Below are 22,010 nucleotides of genomic sequence, written 5' to 3' on the forward strand. Positions count from 1 at the left end.
TTGAGGATTTTCTCACTTTTGTACGTCCTACCCTCGAATACGCTTGTCCTGATTGGCATTCTGGCATCTCCAATGAATTGTCGGACAGAATAGCGGCAGTTCAAAAAAGGTGTTTGAGAATTATCTTCAATGAGGGTAAAGTACCTTACATTTCCCTTCTTACGAAAGCAAATCTAGTCATCCTTAAGGAAAGGAGAGCACCAATTTCCTTGCGTTTTGCCCACAATGCCTTGCATAACCCTCGTTCTATTTTTTTTCCTAGTGATTGTCCCCCCCCCCGTACTCGCCCCTCACGTATTGTTTCAAGAAAAATCCCTTTTATTGCCCTAATAAGAGTTTCCACTGAAAGATGTAGAAGAGCGTTCATCCCTCACATAGTTGAAACTTTAAATCAATAGCCCCTACCCCCTTCTATGTCACTTTTGTCCTTGTCTTCGGTAAAATCTTTTCATTAATCGTAAATATTTGATTTTAACAGGTAATTTGACTTGATTTTAAGGGGTTTTACCGTTATTTTACAGTATTTGACTTGGAATGCTAATTTGGCAATGTTTTTCTTTTAGCAGGTGATTTTATTTTATCCCCAACCCATTCTGTCTTTGTTTTTGTCATTAGTCGCATAAGGTTTTTTATTTCTTGTACTTTGAACTTTTTTTTTATTTCCTATAAATTTTTTCTTGCCCATTTTCAGGCTTGATTGGTGTTTCTTCTACTTTTGTTCTGCTGTATTAGTTGTTAGTTTGTTTTGCTTTTTCTTTTTAGACATATGAAGCGAATTCGGGTCTATTAGAGCTTGTGATAGCCTTTTGGAAATAAATATTATCTAATCTTAAGAGACCCAATATTCCTCAGCCGTTATCCAAGATAGAATACAAATTTGTTTTCCCGATTTATGTCTTCTACCTTATATCCTAATTTGCCATAAGCCATTGGTATTACATTGGGTGTCACTGAATCTCTTCCTCTCTCCGATATAACATCCAACAACCATTTCTAACTTCTATTGACATTGCTTTTCTTTTTTTTTGAAGTTGCGTTTCTTTTATATTACGGTGAGAATTCTGCGCCTGAAAAATAACATAATTTATGAGAAGTAAAGAGACATATTTTACTACCGTGCTTGTCTCATAACAACGTGCTTTGGTACGGGAATCAGCGAATGATTTTTTTTTTAAATAAATCGAACAGAACTCCGAGACGGTGAGCAGGACAAGGGCTGGCATGTACGCAGGGGGTAATCCCCCCCCAAAAAAAAACTCACCATTCGTTTTTACTTTCCCACAATCTTCTGATACCTCTCTCAAAATAAGGGATTTGAAGGATTTGTATCCCCCCGAAACAAATTCCTACGTACATGCCTTGACAGGGGCATTCAATCCCACCATCCCTTCACCACAAAAAAACGTAGTTTTTTAATGTTTATCTATAGGCCATTATGATTGTTTTGTAAGTTCACAAAAGTCTCAAAAAAAAAATTGAAAATCATATCTAACCGAGAAATCAAACAAAATTAAAGTACTAAAAACAAAACAAAAACAAGAGCTAAGAGCTCATATGGCACTAGTGACAAGGTCAGAAGAGCCAAGAGCTCATATGGCATGAGCTCTAGCAAAATTCTAGAATCAATATACTAATTTAAAAGCAAAATTAGAGGCTTAATGCCGGTCAGGATTTAAAATAAGAGCTCTGAGACACAAGGTTCTTCTAAATATCAAAATTAATTAAGATCCGATCACCCACTCGTAAGTTCAAAATAATTCATTTTTTCTAGATTTTCCTCTCCCTTCAGCCCCCCAGATGGTCGAATTGGGGAAAACAACTTTATCAAGTCAATTTGTGCAAGTCCCTGATACACCTGCCAATTTACATCGTCCTAGCACGTCCAGAAGCATCCAACTCGCCAAAGCACTGTGCCTCCCCCCCTCTAACTCCTCCAAAGAGAGCTGATCCAGTCCGGTTACGTCAATTACGTATCTACAACATTTCCTCATTCTACCCACCAAGTTTCATCCGGATCTCTCCACTCTAAGCGTTTTTCAAGATTTCCGGTTTCCCCCTACAATTCTCCCAAATGTTTCCAGATCTAGTCAGAATTTGAAATAAGAGCTCTGAGACATGAGTTCCCTCTAAATATAAAAATTCGTTAACATCTGGTCACCCGTTCTAAAGTTAAAAATACCTCAATTTTTCTAATTTTCTAAATTAACACACACACCTCAACTCCCCCAAAGACAGCAGATCCGTTCTAATTATGTCAGTAAAGTATTTGAAACTTGTGCTTATTCTTCCCATGAAGTTTCATCCCGATCTCTCTACTCTGAAGTGTTTTCCAGGATTTTCGGTTTCAAAGATTTCCGACTTCCAAGATTTTCTTTTCTCCCACTCCAACCCCTATGTCCCCAGAATCCAATTCGAATTGAAAATGGAGCATCTGAGACACAATGTCTTTCTATATATCAAGTTTCATGAAGATCCGATCACCGATTCGTACGATAAAGATATCTCAATTTTCGCGTTTTCCAAGATTTCCGGTTTCACCCTCCAACTGTCCTAATGTCACCAGATCTGGTCAGGATTTAAAATAAGAACATTAAAGCACAAGATACATCTAAATACCTAATTTCATTATGATCTGATCACCCGTTCGTATGTCACAAATACCTCTTTTTTTCTAATTTTTCGGAATTACTCCCCCCTCCAAACTCCCCCAAAGAGAAAAATCCGATCCGGTAATTTCATTCACGTATCTTGGAGTTGTGCTTATTCTTCCCACCAAGTTTCATCCTGATCTCTCCACTCCAAGCATTTTCCAAGATATCCGCCCCCCCCCAACTCCCCCCTATGACACTGGATCCAGTCAGGATTTAAAATGACACTCAGAAGCTGAATGCCGGTCGGGATTTAAAATAAGAGCTCTGAGTCACTAGGTCCTTCTAAATATCAAAATTCATTAAGATCTGATCACCCACCCGCAAGTTATAAATACCTCAATTTTTCTAAATTTTCCTCTCCCTTCAGCCTCCCAGATGTTCGAATCGGGGACAATGACTTCATTAAGTAAATTTGTACAGCTCTCTGACACACCTACCAATTTTCATCGTTATAGCACGTCCAGAAGCACAAAACTTGCCAAATCACTGAACCCCACCATCTAACTCCTCCAAAGAGAGCACATCCAGTCCGGTTACGTCAGTCACATATCTAAGACATTTATAAGCATTTTCCAAGATTTCTGGTTTCACCCTCCAGCTCCCCCCACTGTCAACAGATCTGGTCGGGATTTGATATAAGAGCTCTGAGACATGAGTTCCTTCTAAATATCAAATTTCATTAAGAACCGGTCACCCGTTCTTAAGTTAAAAATACCTCAATTTTTCAAACTTTTCCGAATTAGCAACCCCCAGCTCCCCCTAAGAGAACGGATCCGTACAAATTATATCAATCTCGTATCTATAACTTGTGCTTATTCTTCCCATCAAGTTTCATCCCGATATCTCCACTCTAAGCGTTTTCCAAGATTTCTGTTATCCCCCTCCAACCTTCTATGTCCCTGGATTCGATTCCAATTAAAAATGGAGCATCTGAGACATAAGATTCTTCTATATATCAAGTTTCATTGAGATCCGATCACCCATTCGTAACATACCTCGATTTCACGTTTTCCAAGAATTCCGGCTTCCCCCTCCAACTCCCTTCAATGTCAGCGGATCTGGTCAGGATTTGAAATGAGTTTTAAAGCACCTTCTGATGAGTTTTAAAGATCCTTCTAGATATAAAATTTCATTGAGATCTGATCACCCGTTCGTAAGTTACAAATACATCATTTTTTCTAATTTTTCCGAATTACTCCCCCCCCCCAACCCCACCAGAGAGAGCGGATCCGGTCCGGTTATGTCAGTCACCTATCTTGGACTTGTGCTTATTCTTTCCATCAAGTTTCATCCTGATCTCTCCACTTTAAGCGTTTTCCAAGATTTTCGCCGCCCCCCCCCCACCTAATGACGCTGGACCCGGTCGAGATGAAATATAAGAGAACTGAGTTTCGAGGTTCTTCTAAATATAAATTTTATTAAGATGCGATACCTCATTTTTTCTAATTTTTTTGAATTAAAACTCCTCCAAAGAGAGCAGATCCGTTCCAGTTATGTCTATACCGTATCTAGGACTCGTGCTTATTTTTCCCACCAAGTTTCATCCCGATCCTTCCACTCTAAGCATTTTCCAAGAGTTTAGGTTTGCCCCCCCCCCCTCCACATCATCCCCTTTACCGGATAAGGTTGAAATTTAATATTAAAGCTTTGAGACATTATATCCTTCCAAACATAAAATTTCATTAAGATCCTAAAACTCCTTTGTAAGTAAAAAATACCTCATTTTTCTAATTTTTCTGAATTAACCCTCCCCCCCACTCCCCCAAAGAGAGCGGATTCGTCCTGGTTATGTCAATCACGTATCTAGGACTTGTACCTATTTTTCCCACCAAGTTTCATCCCGATTCCTCCACTCGAAGCGTTTTCCAAGATTTTAGGTCCCCCCCTTCAATTACCCCCAATGTCAACGGATCCCGTCAGGATTTAAAATAAGAGCTCTGAAACACGATATCCTTCCAAAATTCAAATTTCATTAAGATCCGATCTATCCTTCATAAGTTAAAATACTTCATTTTTCTATTTTTCCAAATTAACCGGGCACCCACTCCCCCCCTCCGGATGGTCAAATCAGGAAAAAGACTATTTCAAATTTAATCTGGTCCGGTCCCTGATACACATGCCAAGTTTCATCGTCCTAGATTGCCTGGAAGTGCCAGAAGTAGCAAAACCGGGACAGACAGAAAGACCGACAGAATTTGCAATCGCTATATGTCACTTGGTTAATACCAAGAGCCATAAAATGGTAAAAGACTCTTAGTGCTAAGTTTTCTCTATATAAATTACAAATGGTTGATTCTGTCTATTAAATAGTAAAAAAAAGAAATAATATGAATAAATAAATATAAAAATAATTAATCCTCCTTCAAGGATACAACTTTGAGGGGTTTCATAACCATGTGACTACACTTCTCCAACCCCTAAATAGCAAGAGGTTACGGTCCGGGGCGTAATGTATTCCAAAAATAGTGTATTAAACATTTCACGCTTCATAAAAAAATAACAAAAATAGGGGATTAGCTGAAAAATAATCATATATAAGGAAGAAAACCATGATTGAAATAAAAATGTCTGATTAAGGAAATGAACCCTTGCCATTCTGATTCAGTCTAACCGGCTAGTAACTGGACGGCGGCCGATGATCAAATTCAATCTTTTTGTTCTTTTAGGACCAAGTTGTGTAACTTACAGCCCTTTTCCCAAAGACTATAGACAGATATGTCATCACCAAAAGCATAGTTATTGGACCTTATTCAGCAAATATATTTGTAATCAGCTATTATAAAACATCGAGTTAATAAATACTTCTATTATGAAGAGTGAGAGCATTAAACTATATTTGGCGAAGCTCAACTTTTGCTAACAGGAGAAGGGGAGGGGGTACGTCTAGGAATAGTCATTTGGAATTTTGAGATTCAATTATTTGTTCCAATATGAATTTCTTCTTGTTAAGAGCATTCGATATTTTAAAAATCATCTTGCGGGCCGTACTTATGTAGCAGCTTGTGCAGCAAATTTATCAGCGTTTTTTAGCTATGTGCTATGATTTTTCACAATTTAAGTATGACTGACGGAAAACTACTGATTAAATCTTAATGAGATTAGCTTAGCAATAAGATTACCAATGAGCTACCTTTTTGTTACATTGGAAAAGAAAAAATTCTTAGGCTATGTCCTTTGTCAGATCCATGTCAGATGGGTACGTCAAGTTACTTCAAAGGAAATGGGTGGCTTTTAAGATTAAAAATTGACGTCAGTGTAAAAGAAAAAAAAAGAACACGCCAAGAGCAGCATTTATTTTTATTTTTTTAGTTGCCATAACAAAAATTAATGAATTAGCAAGTTGCAAACCACAGTTTGCAAAAGAAAGAACAATATAAAAGTATGAAAAAGATGTCAAGAAACAACAAATATTAGATGGTGTTAATGATTTTTCCTGATGCTAGCCCCAGTTTACTTGTACTCTTTAGCATAAGTTACATGAAAACTTCGCAAAATGAAAAAAATAGATACGACTGGTAAATTTCTATAATAATTATAATTACGTCTTTTTCAATTCGCTTAGAGGGTAACAAATTTGGTGTTACCGGCTTACCTAGGAGCATCTTAAACAATATTCAGTCAATTTTACCAAAACGAAATGAGAAATTTCACAATTTTCATGGAAATCGATGAAACTTCAACTTGAAATGGAAAGAACTTGAAATGGACAAGGTTGCTTAGGTATATTTTGGCTACTTTGGAAGAGACAGTGGAGAGTAGGAGAGAATAAAACGTCTTATAGGGCGGAGCGGAAATTGATTTTGTATTTATAGCTCAACCAAGGAAAGCAGTAAATACAACCACGGAAACACAAAACCAAGGAAAACAGAAAAGCATATCTAAGAGTGATCTTCATAAGAAATTTACCCCAACAGCCCCAAACGGCAAATTTCATTATCCCCTAGACTTCAATTATTCGTCTAGCCTTGCACGAAAGCTCTTATCGTTCCTTACTGGACTGTTACAGTTTGAACAAAAAACGGTTCAAGCTCCACATAACCGAAATGGGTACATGTCAGACCTACTCAAAATCCGATATACAATTTAGTTTCCTCTGTTTGTCATATTTAGACCCCAGCTTATCTTCCCGGAAAATGGGCTTTAAAATATCATTTCTATTAGATAGAAAAATAATTTTTAAAGAATTTAAATAGATCCGATGTATAGATCCGAGGGATCAATGGCTTAATTAGCAATTTGATATAGTCACTGTTTAATTGGGTGATTCAAATAAACAACTTTAAAAAAATCATTAATATCAACAATAATAATAGCACTAATAATGTACACAACAACAATATAATGCAATAATAAAAAACTTCGTAATAATTCAAAATCTTTTTGCGATTATTCCATTTGGATATTTGAATGGTATTTTGAAAACTTTTTTCCTCAAAGGAAAGACCTAAGATTACACTTCTCATGTAGCGCTAATTTTTTAAGGCTCGTTTAACTACCTCTCTTCCCCTTTATTGCCTTAAGACAAATATGAGTCTTAAGGCAAAACCCAGGAAAGCAAAAAAAACACGTCTATGATTGCTTTTCGTTAGAACTGTATCTTAAGAGCCCTCAACTACAAATTTCTTGCTCCCCTGGACTTCAACTATCCGCTTAATCTTCCGAGAAAGATGTTTACCGTCCTTACTTGGCTGCTAGATTTTGAACTGAAAACACTTAAGACACTATGTAACTGAAAAGGCTAAATCTCAAGCCCATTCAAATTCGATATATCATTTCTCTATCTCTGTTTGTCAAGGAGGCACACTCGTGCCTCTTTAAAGAGGCGAACCACGACAATGTTAAGAGATCTTCGGTTCAAGTGGTCGCAGAGGGATGGGGAGGGATGCATTTAGTAGCCCGAGTTCCAACTAAGAAACCTGCCAAATTTCATCCCCCTCCGACTTTTCCTGCATGGGGAAAATCTGGCCGAAATTTTCGACCACTCAACCCCAGCCCCCCCTTTAACGTTGTCACTGAAATTCACAAGTTAAGGTCCCCTAGGGCCCAGGAGCTTATTCGCGAAATTTCAGCTCGATCCGATAACTCCTTCCTTGTTTTCCAGAAACCACGCATAGCCACTTAATGTTCATTTTCTTTTTTTCCTCGACGCCTACAGGTCACAGCCGACATCGGATCTGGGTGTACGAAAACTCATTCGACGCGGAATTCTCCAGTAAGTGCCCATGAAAGTTTCGTCGGAAAATCTTAACCCCCCGATTTTCTAGCTTAGAAAAACTCATTTCCCCATTGAAGGTAAAATTGTCTCTTGTAATAACATCACTTGTTTGAAAAATTCTTACACTAACAGCGGCTTGGCGCAGCGGAAGCATGCTGGGCCCATAACGTAGAGGTCGGTGGATCGAAACCGCTAGCTGCTAACTTTTTAAAATTAGTAAAATTAGGTAATTTTGTCAGTTTGAATTTATTGATACAGAAAGGGAAAAAATAAACATGGAAACATGTGATCAGAATTACATACTGGAATGTTCACAAGAACTTATACTGAAGCGGGGGTAAGGCTTGATGGAAGCAAGTTAAAAGAACCATTTAAATTGATTTTCTAATTGAAGCCGTTGGTGAAATTTTCTATTGTAATAACTTGTTTGATAACAAGCATAACAGCAGCTTGGTGCAGCGGAAGCGCATTTGGCCCATAAACCGGACGCGGGTGGGTAAAAACCACTAGCTGCTAAATTTTTAATTAACCTGCTAAACTATTAAAATTATCAAAATTAGATAATTTTGTCAGTTTGAATAATTGATACAGAATGCGAGAAAATAAACATGGAAAATTATTATTAAATTACGTAGAAAAACGTACATATAATATAAAATGAAATGAAAATATAAAATGAAATATAATATGATAATATAAAATGAAAAAAATTTCGTTTTCTTAAAGAGTTAAAGAGGCTGCGTCCCAAAGTCGAACCTTAAAACGTACAGGAATTAGGAGAGGCAGTAGGGGGGCTGCCGCCCCCAAACCCCCCACTTTTAAAGACTCTCTTATACAGGTTTTTTGTTGTGGGGGGACTTCATTGTTACTAATTACTAGTTTTGGCTTAATGGTTCTCCTGTCCTCTTGTGTTTAACATTTTTCGAAGTTATTCCATTATTCATTCTTTTCAATTTTTTGTTAATTAAAAGAGGGCCTTTCCGAAGCCAAGAGCGGGGGGTTAGGGGGGCAGCAGTCCCCCACAACAAAAAACTGTATAAAAGAGTCTTTAAAAGCGGGGGGTCTAGGGGGCGGCAGCCCCCCTACTGCCTCTCCTAATTCCTGTACGTTTTAAGGTTCGACTTTGGGACGCAGTCTCTTTAACTTTTTAAGAAAACAAAGTTTTTTTCATTATATTTAAAACTCTAACACAGCCTCCCTATTCATCGGGTTTGAACTATCATAACTATTCATTAAATAATTATTTTCATTGGGTTTATTTCATATAATACATTTTATAGTGTTATCGTACTTCCAACAATCAATTAAATCCAAAATAAATGCATTCAATTCGATTAAAAGTTTAATTAGAATCCGTCAATTAAATTAAACTATTAAAACTGAACATTTTTAAATTCGAGCAGAATCATTTTGCGGAACATTGAAATGTTTAGAGCAGACTCTCCTTTCCGTTGCCATGCTGAACCATGCAAAAAAAATTAGTAACAATTGATTAAACAGGAAGCTACACCTTTAAAGGAAAGCTACACCTTTAAAACTGATTGATAAAATCTGTTTTTAAGTCTATTTTTTCTTGATGCATACAAATACAATGTACATAGAAATATAATGTAAAATGTACATACAAATATATATATATATATTCATGCATAAATCCAAATATATAAGTCAGATATAAACAAATAGCTATAGAACAAACTTTTAATAAGTAAAATTAGGAAAAGCACAAACAACAACTATGTTTAGCCATTTTGGGTCGCTGACCATTAAATAGAGCTCATAGGACACACTCAGCTCCAAATAACTACCTTTATACTTGCGATTCCTACTAAAAATTAATGTTTATTAATCATTTGCAAAAGAATCCTCTATGTTCTTAAATAAAATACACTTTATATTTTGAAGTTTACATCTTTATTGTAGCTGTATAGTACAGCTTATAATTATGATATACCTTATATTCTAAATATAAACAAAAAAGATGCCCCTTTTTATTCTCCGAAGGTACAGGACCTTTTAGAAAAATCTTAGATTTCGCTTTCCAAACGTGTACAGGGGTTCAATTTCGAGAACTAATCTACTAATAGTTTATCAATCGATACTTTAAATGAAAAACCGATTATTTTTTATTAACAACTAGTATTAACCATGACCTCATACTAAATACAATGTTTTCTGTGTAAAGTTTTTGGAAAAGAAAATTCGATATTAAGAAGTTGAGCATTCTTGACCTCTTCTTGGTTGCAGAAACCATGGTTGCGATCCACTTAAGAGGAAATAATTGCCCATACTAGTAAAAAAAATGTCTTTTTTTAACAGAAATCTTACTAAATAAATTCCTTAAGGAATTCCTTTTTATTTTTTTTCAATGAGTTACCGCTTTGAACAAGTCATTATTGAATACCAGAGGGAGACATTTCAATTCGTATTGAATAAAAAGCCTAGATATATCTTTAGATAACAATATTGGTCACGCCAGAGCAAAGTGCTCTTTTGTCCTATAATCGTCACTTTCGGCTCAAAGAGACAATAATAATAATAATAAAAAATAAATGGATACAACAAGACAAGCCATCGAATTATCATTATCAAAAAGCCTCAGCTGGAGGTTTACAGGTCTCCATCTTCAAAACCCCCGAAAAGAAAAGAAAAAAAGCTCTATAAAACTGTATCCTAATTAACGGATATTCCGGGAAAATCTACTCCGGTTGATACTACCTTAAAGGATCATGAAACAGAAGATGGAGCGACAAACATATAGACATAGTAGAAACTGGTAAACAGGATTCAAAGGAGATCGTTAAAATAAAGTAAGAATCGGCCAAAAAAAACAATAGCAAAAAAAAGATTGACATAATAGAAGCTGCTGAGTTTATAGGATGGTGTTGAAAAAATTATACCTAAACCCAAAATATATTGCCAACTTTCAGAATCGACCCCTATTGACTACGTCTATACAAACAATGAGTGTCAACCACTCGTAGCTATAAAAAAAAATTAAGAATATTCAAATAGGTTCTATAAGAAAGATGATCTGGAAATAGCCAATAATCGGAAAACCTTTCTGTAAGAAAAACTAAAGCAAAGGGTCGGTACAAAAAAGAACGGATAAACCAAATAAGAAGGACTGGTCACATAAAAGCTTAATCGTGTTGTCTAAGTAGCTGAGATGTTATTTTTTTCTTGGGCTTTTTCTTGTTTATTGTTTTCATTTTTGTTTGATTTTTCAGTGATTTTGTATTCCTCTAAGTGCATTTCATGCCTGCAAAGAGGGCGTAAACAAATTATTATTATTAAAAGCTAGTGAAGAAGAGTTAAAGTAAAGTGGTAGATTAAAAAAAAAGATTCTATCCCTAAAGACACTATACACAAAAAAAATTAAAATGTGCGATACAAACATTATATCACGAAAATATCAAGTGGATATTTTAGTACAAAATCACTTTAAGCGTAAAAAATTTTCAGAGCATATATTTAGATCGATATGACTTATGAACATATTGCAAATCAAGCAATAACGTATATTGTATTTTTTCAGAAAAATTCCAACAAATGGACAAATTCCATTTATAAGGAAGAGTTTAATCCAAGATGACTCAGATTATCTACTTATTTGTCTAACTGCAAAATTACTACAGTGTACATTCGCCTTTGATATTTCAATCACTTAACTTAATAGTCAATTTGAGAAATTCTGATTTAAAAAGATTTAAATAGAATTTAATTACTTTAAACATGTTAATTAAATTTTGTTTTAAATATAGTTATTTTGAATTAAATTTGAAAATGTTTCTGAAATTTGTCATTTCTCTTAATATTTCAGTTTTAACTATTCTCTGTATTAAGTTATCCAAACATTTTTGATAACAATAGATTTTAAAACAAAACCCAAAAGGCCCGGTCTATATGAGATTTTATCAACACTGACCTTTAACTGACACCCATTAGAATATTGTAGTCAATGGTAAATTCTATAAATCTAGTTCTCTTACAGTGAGAATTGGGGACATATCACAGTGATTGGGCTTTAAAACTTACCTTCCTTTTCTCTCGATCTAATTCAAAAGTAAATTTGATCGGTGTATAGATTTACAGCAATTGCATATGTCTGATTATAATACTTCGTCATAATTGTTTGGCCCTTCAGGTCTATTAACGCAAGCTCCCTGTAAATAAAAAATATCACACTAAAATATGATTAGGAGGCAAGATAACAGTCCACCAGAACAAATTTTCAAAAACTCTAGCTCGTTTCTGCTCTTCTATAAAGCAATATGATGTAGAATAGGATGTACTCAAAACTTTATTCTAAACTTTATTCCAATGACGCAGTAGGCTTTAGATTTTTACAGGTAGGAAAGGAGACAGTAGCTAAATTCTTGTTTGTAGTGAAACTAAATTTCTTGTGAACGGTCTTAGAAAAGAAATAAGGTTAAACTAAACAATTGATATATAGTGATGGCAACTGAAAAGCCAATCAGTTCAAAATTTTATTTTAAAGCAACTTAATTTTTTTTTTCAATGACGCAGAAGGTTTTAGGATTTTGCTATAAGGGAAGGAGGCAGTACCCATACTCATGTTTGAACTGATCTTTGTTCGCTTCAATCTTGATTCGCATATTTAATCAAAGGCTTATTCGTTTTAAGGCTTATTTATTCACTTATCTTAATGCATGTTGTATGTTTGTTTACTATTACTGTTCATTTAGTTTCTGTTCATTTTGGGATTCATTTATGCTACAACAGTAAAATATTTTTGTTTGTTTTAAGATCAATTGCATATTCAATTTTTACTGAGATCGTTTTAAGATTTATTCATTCATTTATATTAGCACAACAAAAGAACAAAAACGAAAGCAATACAAAACCAGAAAAATGGAACAGCAAGAACTGTGCAAGAAGAGATAAACAAAAACCAGAAAAAAATATTTTTTCAAAAGAAGATCAAAAAATTATCCCTCCCCCCCACAAAAAACTTACCAAATGTATTTAAGCTACTCCAACCCCATCCAGGAAATAAGAGTCCAGCCTAATGCAGGTTAGATTTTAATTACTTTTAGTTTTATTGACGAGCAATTATGATTGTCCCCTTCTTTTCTTCACTTGATTAGTTGCAATTCCTTCTTTTTTTTGTTAGAAGTTTCTGTTCTTTTCTGGTTTATATCGGCATCAAGCATGCCTTAATTGACCCATCTAAAGATATTGGCGGTCTTTCTTTATCTTTTGTCCTTTTTTGACGGTCAGCGTTAACAACCCCCCCCCCCCCCCGCAAAATAAACCCCACGGGAATTTTCCCCGAGAAAAAACACGGAAAATACCCCCCCCCCCCCGCAAAATATCACCTCCACGCAGCTGGTTGGTCTCCAATCCCTTATGACTTCATAAAAAGGACTAGAAGTCTTAATTTCAGATCTAACGAGTGCACTCCTAATTTTTCTCCTTGCAGCTGGTTGGTCTCCAATCCCTTATGACTTCATAAAAAGGACTAGAAGTCTTAATTTCAGATCTAACGAGCGCACTTCTAATTTTTTTTAACTTGAAGGGAGGAGTGGATAAGGATATGGCAATACCCCTCCTGTACGGAATAAATTCTGACCATTTGGGGTTTAATGTTTTTCTTAACTTTCAGAATAACAGCGTAGACCTGAAATATACTCAGAAATCATAAGGGAGTACATATCAATTTCACATTTCTGACGCAATTTTAAAAGTTTATTTTGTACCTCTCCCCCCCCCCCCAAAAAAAAAACCTTTGCTGAAAAATGCCCTTTTGTTGGGCAATTTTTCACGGAGGGGATTACCAGCATGATTTTAACAAGAGCTAAGAGCTCATATGGCACTTGTGAGGAGGTCGAAAGGGTCAAGAGCTCATATGGCATGAGCTCTAGCAAAATTTTAAGAATCAATAGATTAATTTAAAAGGAAAATCAGAGGCTTAATGCCGGTTGGGATTCAAAATAAGAGCTCTGAGACACAAGGTCCTTTTAAATATCAAAATTCATTGATATCCAATCACCCACTCGTAAGTTAAAAATACCTCATTGTTTCTAAATGTTTCCTCTCCCTTTAGCCCCACCCCCCCCCCACCCCCCCCCCCCACTGCCAAACGGTCGAATCGGGGGAAACGACTTTATCAAGGCAATTGGTGCAGGTCCCTGTCATGCCTACCAATTTTCATCGTCCTAGCACGTCCAGAAGCACTAAACTTGCCAATGTACTGGACCCTCCCCCCTAACTTCCCTAAAGAGAGCGGATCCAGTCGGGTTATGTCAATCACGTATCTATGATATTTTATAAATTCCATCCCAATCTCACCACTCTAAGCGTTTTCAAAGATTTCTGGTTTCCTCTCCAACTTCCCCCAAAGTCACCAGATCTGGCCGCGATATAAAATAAGAGCTTTCAAACATGAGTTCTAATTTTTCCGAATTAACACCCTCTCCATCTTCCCCAAAGAGAGTGGATTCAGTCCGGTTATGTCAATCACGTACCTAGGACTTGTGCTTATTCTTCCCTCCAATTCTCAGACTGATCTCTCCACTCTAAGCGTTTTCCAAGATTTCTGGTCCCCCCAACTACCCCCAATGACACTGGATCCAATCAGGATTTAAAATAAGAGATCTGAGTTACAAGATCCTTCTAAATATGAAATTTTATTAAGATCCAATAATTCCTTTGTAAGTTAAAAATACCTCATTTTTTCTAATTTTTCAGAATTAACCCTTCCCCCAACTCTTCCAAAGAGAGAGAATCCGTTCCAGTTATGTCAATCACGTATATAGGACTTGTGTATGTTTTTTCCACCAAGTTCCATCCCAATCCCTCCACTCTAAGCGTTTTCCAAGATTTTAAGTTTCCCCATCCTACCCCCCCCCCCCCCAATGCCATCAGATCCAGTCGGGATTTAAAATAGGAGCTCTGAGACACGATATCCTTCTAAATCTCAAATTTCATTAAGATCTGATCACCCATTTGTGAGTTAAAAATATCTCATTTTTCCAAAATAACCATCCTCCATTCCCCACCCCCAGATGGTTGAATCAGGGAAACGACTATTTCTAATTTAATCTGGTCTGGTCCCAGATACGCCTGCCAAATTTCATTGTCCTAGCTTATCTGGATGTAACTAAACTAGCATAACCAGGTCCAACTGACCAACAGAATTTGCAATTGCTATGTGTCACTTGGTAAATAACCAAGTGCAATAAAAACCATTAGAAATTAGTCTCTTTCAAATGAAAGTGCGCAAGAACCATTTTATTAACATTTTATTAGTAAATGTTTGGGAAAAAAAATAAATGCCATTCTTCTGATTCAAAATGAGAATTCAGAGACCCATCTATACCAGCTAGATAAAAAGAATTAACACGTAGTTATTTACCTTCTTTTATAAACATTTTTTCAGAAGTTTTTTTTCTTGAATGGTTACTCTGGTCTTGGAAGGAGCATTTCAACTCATATACTTAATTTTAAGTACACACTTATACAAACTTTTATTAAAGTTCTAAAGAGTTTGGCCTTTATTTTAATGTTTTAGGATGAACAGAGGAGGTGATATGTCATATAATGCAAAACTTTAATTAGATGAAAATAGGCAGTAAAGTGGCAAACATTTCCTCACCAAAATCCAAAACTCAAATTAATAATTTTTACACTTCTACTACATTTACTTTCTATTATACAAATCCCCTAAAAAACAACATTGTTGAAAAAACAAGAGCTAAGAGCTCATATGGCACTTGTGATTAGGCAAGAAGAGCTAAGAGCCAAGAGCTAATATGGTATGAGCTCCAACAAAATTCTAAGAATCAAAAGATTGATTTAAAAGGAAAATCAGAGGCTCAATACTGGTCAAGATTTAAAATAAGAGCTCTGAGTCATGATATGCTTCTAAATATCAAAATTCATTAAGATCTGATCACCCACTCGTAAGTTATAAATACCTCATTTTTTCTAATTTTCCCTCTCCCTTTAGCCCCCAGATGGTCAAATCTGGGAAAAAGACTATCAAGTCAATTTGTGCAGCACCCTGAAATGCCTACCAATTTTCATTGTCCTAGCACATCCAGAAGCACCAAACTTGCCAAATCACTGAACCCCTCCCCCCAACTCCCCCAAAGAGAACAAATCCAGTATGGTTACGTAAATCAGGAATCAAGGAGATTTGCTTATTCTATCCACCAAGCTTCATCCTGATTCCTCCACTCTAAGCATTTCCAAGATTTCCCCCTCCAACTCCCCCCAATGTCAACAGGTCTGGTCAAGATTTGAAATAAGAGCTCAGAGACATGAATTCCTTCTAAATAAAAAATTTCATTAAGATCCAGTCATGTGTTCTTAAGTTAAAAATACCTCCATTTTTCTAATTTTAATTATAATTTAGTTTCTAATTTTCTAAAAAATATTACTTTACATTAATGAAAAATTTTAGTTCATATAGCCTACTTTGAGGGTGCTACTACTATACTTTACTCCCCCTCTCCCCCCATTTAAAAATAAACAGTATAGATTACATATTTCCAGTACACTTTCCTGTTTCATAGTTTTATTATTGTTGTAACAATTTTTGGATGTTAAGTTGAAACAAGGGTCCATAACCATAAGACCCATTGGATAATGAACAAAAAATTTGTTTTCTTTACTTACTTCTTTCTCAACATTTCCAGCTGTAGACTAAAACCCAAGGCTGAAGCAAGTCTAGCCATATTTAGCTCAAAAATAGAAATTTGCAGCAAATTTTAAAGAGGCCCATACTGAGATTCTACATTTTCTATGTATTTTACAATGTATCAGTTACATTTCAACCCTTCTCTCTGAAAATTAAATCAATTCTAACAATAACACGAGCCATAAAACCCATAGCCTAGGAAATATACAGCTTGGGCTGTGCATTTGGGCAATAGGATGAGATTTGAAGGCAAATTACAGTGAAATCACAGGAAAAACATGTTAGCCTAACAATAACTGGGCTACTTTCTTCTTAAACACCCTATTTTCTATACTTCTAGCCAAAAACGGAATATTGTATTGACTGTTTAAAAAAAAAACTATTAGCAGCCAATTGCAAAAATATCATTAGCAACTTCTGTAAAATAAAATAATATACCCTAGGCTATTTCGTTCACTGCGTTGTGCTAAGCCTGCTGCTCTTTTCTTTAAGAAACACTTGGCGGTAACAAAGTTTAGTACAGGTAGCGCTGTGAACAGAAAAACCCGAGGAATATTCGAGATCATTCGATATAACATCGTTTTTTAATAGTGTTTCGAGCAGTGGTTCCGAGATTTTTTATTTATTTATTTATTTATTTTTTTTAGCTCACGGACCAATTTTCATTCTAAGAACTTTTTCACGATCCCAGCCTGACTAATAAACTACAAATAAGGAAAATAGGAAATTTTGAATTTTAATGAGTAAATGGTAAACAGTGACGTAAAAATAAAATATTTTGGGGGAGAAGTATTCATTGAAATTGTAATTTTCGTTTTAAAATAAAAAAAATGAATGACTTAAAAAAAAATGGGATAATTCAAGGGTAAGTATACTTCAACCAATGTTTGTAAACATAAAATATAAATCTCCACGAGTTTAATGTGCAGTCAGCACTTAATCAACACAAAATCAAATAAGAAGACGGATAAGCAATCAACACCTTTTGTATCCATAATACTGACAATAAATTTTGATTGGTTTCGAAGCCTACTTCTTGCAAGTATTTTTGTAAATTATTTTTTATTTGTAATTTAATTGTAAATCTATTTTTTGCAAATAATTTTCGTAATAATTTAGCATCTCACCGTTTTTCAAAGGATGTTAGTGAATCCCCTCCTTCTCGGTATAAAATTTACTAGGGAATGCTCCCCAATCGAAAAGTGTCCATGCAATTCAAATTAAAAAATACAATATTTAACGATGGATAAATGTTATAGCCTATGGCCTTATATACAAGAATTGATAGGGGTCATGTCATTCACAAAGGTACAGCTTAAAGACTTGTCAACTAAGCTGAAAATAATGTCTATTTAAAAAAATTTATCAGATATTTTGGGGGGAAACGTATGTGTGAAAAGGGGACTATTTGACTTTCAATCTTTTTGGTCATAGGCAGTGCCCCTAGTATACGGAATAGCTTCTGTTTGCTTTAAATTTGATATTGCTTCTTTTGAAATACTTTAGTTGAATGTTTCGAAGTATTTAGCATCTAACCATTTTTCAGAGGATGTCAAGGAACCTCCCCCCCAAACCTCGGTGTAAAATTTACCCAGGGAATCCTCCTCATTAGAAAAATGCCTATGCATTTCAAAATAAAAAATACGATGTTTAACGATGGGCAAATTTTATAGCCTACGGTTTCATACCCAGAAATTGATAGGGGTCATGTCATTCCCAGAGGCAGAGTTCAGGGACTTGGTAACTATGCAGAAAATAATAGCTATTTATAATTCTTTATCAGATATCCTTGTGGAAAACATATTTGTGAAAAATTATTTGCCTTTCAATTTTTTGGTCGTAGGCAGCCCAATAGCACTGCCAGAGTAAACAGCGATGTGGGCACAATAAATTATTATTCTTTTTTGTTGGTCGTTTTTGGTTTATTTGTTACCATGGCACTTCGCATCGAAGTAGTGGTCGTAGAAACTTCGAAAAAGGCTAGTCCAATTGAAAATTGAAAGGGCTAGTGCCTTTTTATTAGTGAAAAGTAATTGGAGGGTAACTAACCCCTTTTTTATTCCCACTATTTCCCAGAAAACATATTATCAAAACTTTGAGATAACCATTTTATCCAACGTGGCTGGAAGGTCCAGTCATTATGTTTGTGGGGATGATGCCCCCCCCCCTAAAGAAAAACCATCAGGGCAAGGGTTGCAAGTTACGCCCTGGGGGCATATAAGGTTTATATAGAAAGGGTGATTATATAAAATTCAGAGGGAGCTCATTGGAGCAACAATCAGAAGTTTTAGTCCTCTTTACAAGATTCTGAGTGATTGGACTGTTGGTAGCCCCCCTCCCTCACCTCGTATTTTTCCAAAATACATCTGATAGAAACCTTGAGATGGCCATTTGCTGTCATAGAAACTTGGAAAAGGCTCTTTCGATTAGACATTGACGGGACCAGTTCACTTTTTAATCGTCGAAAATAATTAGAGAACAACGAACCCCCTTCCAACGCCCACCATTTTACCAAACATATCCAATTATAATTTTGAGATAGCCATTTTGTTCAGGGTGGTTAAAAGATCTACAAATTGGGTCTTTTAGGATAAAAATCCCCCCCCCCACAGCTCTCAGGGTAAGGGTTGTAAGATGTGCCCTGGGGTTATATAAGGTTTTCTTTTGAAAGGTTGGTTGTATAAACTTCGAAAGAGGATTATTGGATTGGTAACCAGAAGTCCTATTACCCTGTTTAAGATTCAGCGTAATTGAACGGTAGATATCCCTCCCGAACACCTTGCATTTTCCCGAATTGTATATGGTAGAAATTTTGAGATGACCAATTTGTTGTCACAGAAACTTCAAAAAAGACTCATTCGATTGGAAATTGAAGGGACTAGTGCCCCTTATAAATTTCAAAAATGATTGGAGGGCAACTAGCCCCCTTCCCAAGCCCATACCCCAAACACATCCAATATAATTTTGAGATAGTCATTTTGTTTAGCGTACTTAAAAGGTCCAGAAAGTATGTCTTTGAAGATGACACACCCACCCCCCAAAAGCCCTCAGCGCAAGGATTGTAAATTATGCCCTGGGGCATATAAGGTTTTAATAAAACCTTATATGCCCATATAATGGTCGGTATAATGGTAAATGGTCGGTATAATGGTCGGTAAAATGGTGGTATAATAAGGCCATATAATGGCCTTATGTGCCCCATATAATGGGGCATATAATGGTCGTAAAAAAATTTGGAGAGGGTCATTGAATTGGTCATCAGAAGTTTTAGTAAGGCTTTTTAACATTCAAAGTGATCGAAGGATGGATTTCATTCCCCCCCCCTCCCTACCTTGTATTTTCCCAAAATGTGTCCGATAGAAATTTTGAGATGGCCATTTGTTGTAATTAAGGCTCATTCGATTGGAAATTGAAAGGACCTCTCTTAATAGTCAAAAGTGATCGGAAGGCAACAAACCCCCCTCCACGCCTATCAATTCCTAAAACACACCTAAAAAAATTTTGAGATGGGCAATTTGTTCAGCGAAGTGGAAAATTATGTCTTTGAGGTTGACATCTCCCCACAGCCCTCGGCGTAAAGGTTGTAAGTTATGCCCCGAGAGCAAATAAGGTTTTTATGGAAATTGTGGCAGTATAAAATTCGAAGGGGGCTAATTGAATTGGAAATCGATGTTCTGGTTCTTTTTTAAGAGTGAATGTGACCATAGATAGCCCCCCTCCCCTACGGCGTATTTATTAGAAATGCATCAAATTTTTTTAGATAGCAATTTGGTCAAAAAGAGTCAAAAAACCATATAATAAGACCTTTGGGATGGAAGAAATCCTCCAGAGACTGGAGTAAGGGTTGTAAGTTATGCTCCAGGGTTATATAATGGTTTCATAGAAGGGGTGGTCATGTGAACTTTCGAAGAGGTTCATTTTAGTTGAAATGTATAGTTCTAGCTCCCTTTTTAGAGTCAAACATGATGGAAAGCAACTAGCCCCCCTCCCTGACATCCTCTGTTCCTAACACGCATTCAATTGAAATTGTGAGATACACATTTTGTTAGCAATAACAAAAAAATCATGTAACAACGTCTTTAGGGTGGACACAATCCCCCAGGGCCCATGAGCAAGGGTTGTAAGTTATACCAGGGATATATAAGGCTCATATGGAACGGGTAATCGTATAAACTTTCGATCGGAAGAAGCTCATCTCATTGGGATTCACACGTTTTACTGCCCCTTTTAAGAGTCAAAAGTTAATGGAGGGCAATCAGCCACCCCAAGTCTGTCTTTCTCCAAAATATATCTGATCAAAATTGAAAGAAAGCTATTTTGTTTAGAATTGTTGAAAGGTCCAGTAATTATGTCTCCAGTGGATGTCCACCACCTCAGAGTCCTCAGGACAAGGGCTGTAAGTTAGACAATCCGTTCATTTTTTGATACCTACCTACTTCATTGGATAATTAGCATAATCCAGCCGTTATCTTATTTTCAACTACGTGTCTGGATATGATTAACAAGATAAATAAAACCGTTTCATTTGATTTCAGAATGGACTAATAGAATTAATTTGAAAAAGCATTTAACTTTACATGACAGCATCTATACCATAAACATAGTTTAGCCGCTTGTATCTTCATATTCATGGTAATGAGTGCTTATATCAACACTTCTTTTGTATCAACACTTCATTTATTGTCATTCATTTCTTAACTTCCAAGGGGCCCAATGCCCCTCCCTCAACTTTTTACCCCCCCCCCCCCCGTTTCTTTGTGCTTAATTTTTTAAGTTTATTTATTTTTACTTCTAATTTTTATATTTTTTTACTTAAAATTTGTTCAACTTTTTTTTATCTTAATATGTTATAACATATATTAAAAAAAAAAAAAATCACCAGTGATATTTTCGAAGTAAGAGGTGAAGATGATATAGATATGTTAGTCGTGATTTTTCCTACTAGAAAATAATTTTTTGTTGTGATAGTTTTTTTATGCTTAGAAATTTTTGTGACTTAGAATTTGGCTGGTTATTGACAACACCTAGCTTATTTTATGTTTTCAAACAGTGTTATTTGAACATTAGAAGGAAAAAACTCACAGCATACTAAAAAAAAGTGAGGATGAAACTATTAGTTGACGACGAAGGCCAGCTTCTTGCTACTGCTGGAGGTAAAACGTTACCTGTTGGTAGTTCATATCCCCATCTTTCTGGTATTAGCATTCAAATACAAGCAATGGGAAAAGTAAAGGCCTACTACTGCACTAATATCATAATAAATATCTTGTCTATGTGCCAAGACTGCAAACTAAGTAAAAATAATGTGGTAATAGACACTGAAATCGAAAGCAAATTAAAAAGAACACTAGTAAACAATATCAGCAAGGAACATAAAGACCAATTGATGAAAAAAGTACATGTGAACATTATTAATACCATTGATCGTACAAAAACAGAGATAGTCAATGGACCCAATAATACCAAGGATGAAATG

The 22,010-nt window shown here is 35.7% G+C and overlaps 1 long non-coding RNA gene across 2 annotated transcripts; it reads right to left on the reverse strand.

The window, feature by feature from the left end:
• Window positions 1-321: 321 nt before the first annotated feature.
• LOC136043750 (uncharacterized) lies at window positions 322-17,030 on the reverse strand. 2 transcript variants are annotated; one of them, XR_010621703.1, is made up of 3 exons: window positions 16,973-17,030; window positions 11,905-12,032; window positions 322-1,067 (listed from the first exon to the last, which is right to left on the reverse strand). It is a non-coding gene; the product is annotated as an uncharacterized LOC136043750 (long non-coding RNA). The 2 variants fall into 2 exon arrangements; XR_010621704.1 differs by lacking the exon at window positions 322-1,067 and adding an exon at window positions 9,527-9,694.
• Between the last annotated feature and the right edge of the window lie 4,980 nt (window positions 17,031-22,010).

This window comes from Artemia franciscana, unplaced genomic scaffold (assembly GCF_032884065.1).
Source record: "Artemia franciscana unplaced genomic scaffold, ASM3288406v1 Scaffold_930, whole genome shotgun sequence".
Lineage (NCBI taxonomy): Eukaryota > Metazoa > Arthropoda > Branchiopoda > Anostraca > Artemiidae > Artemia > Artemia franciscana.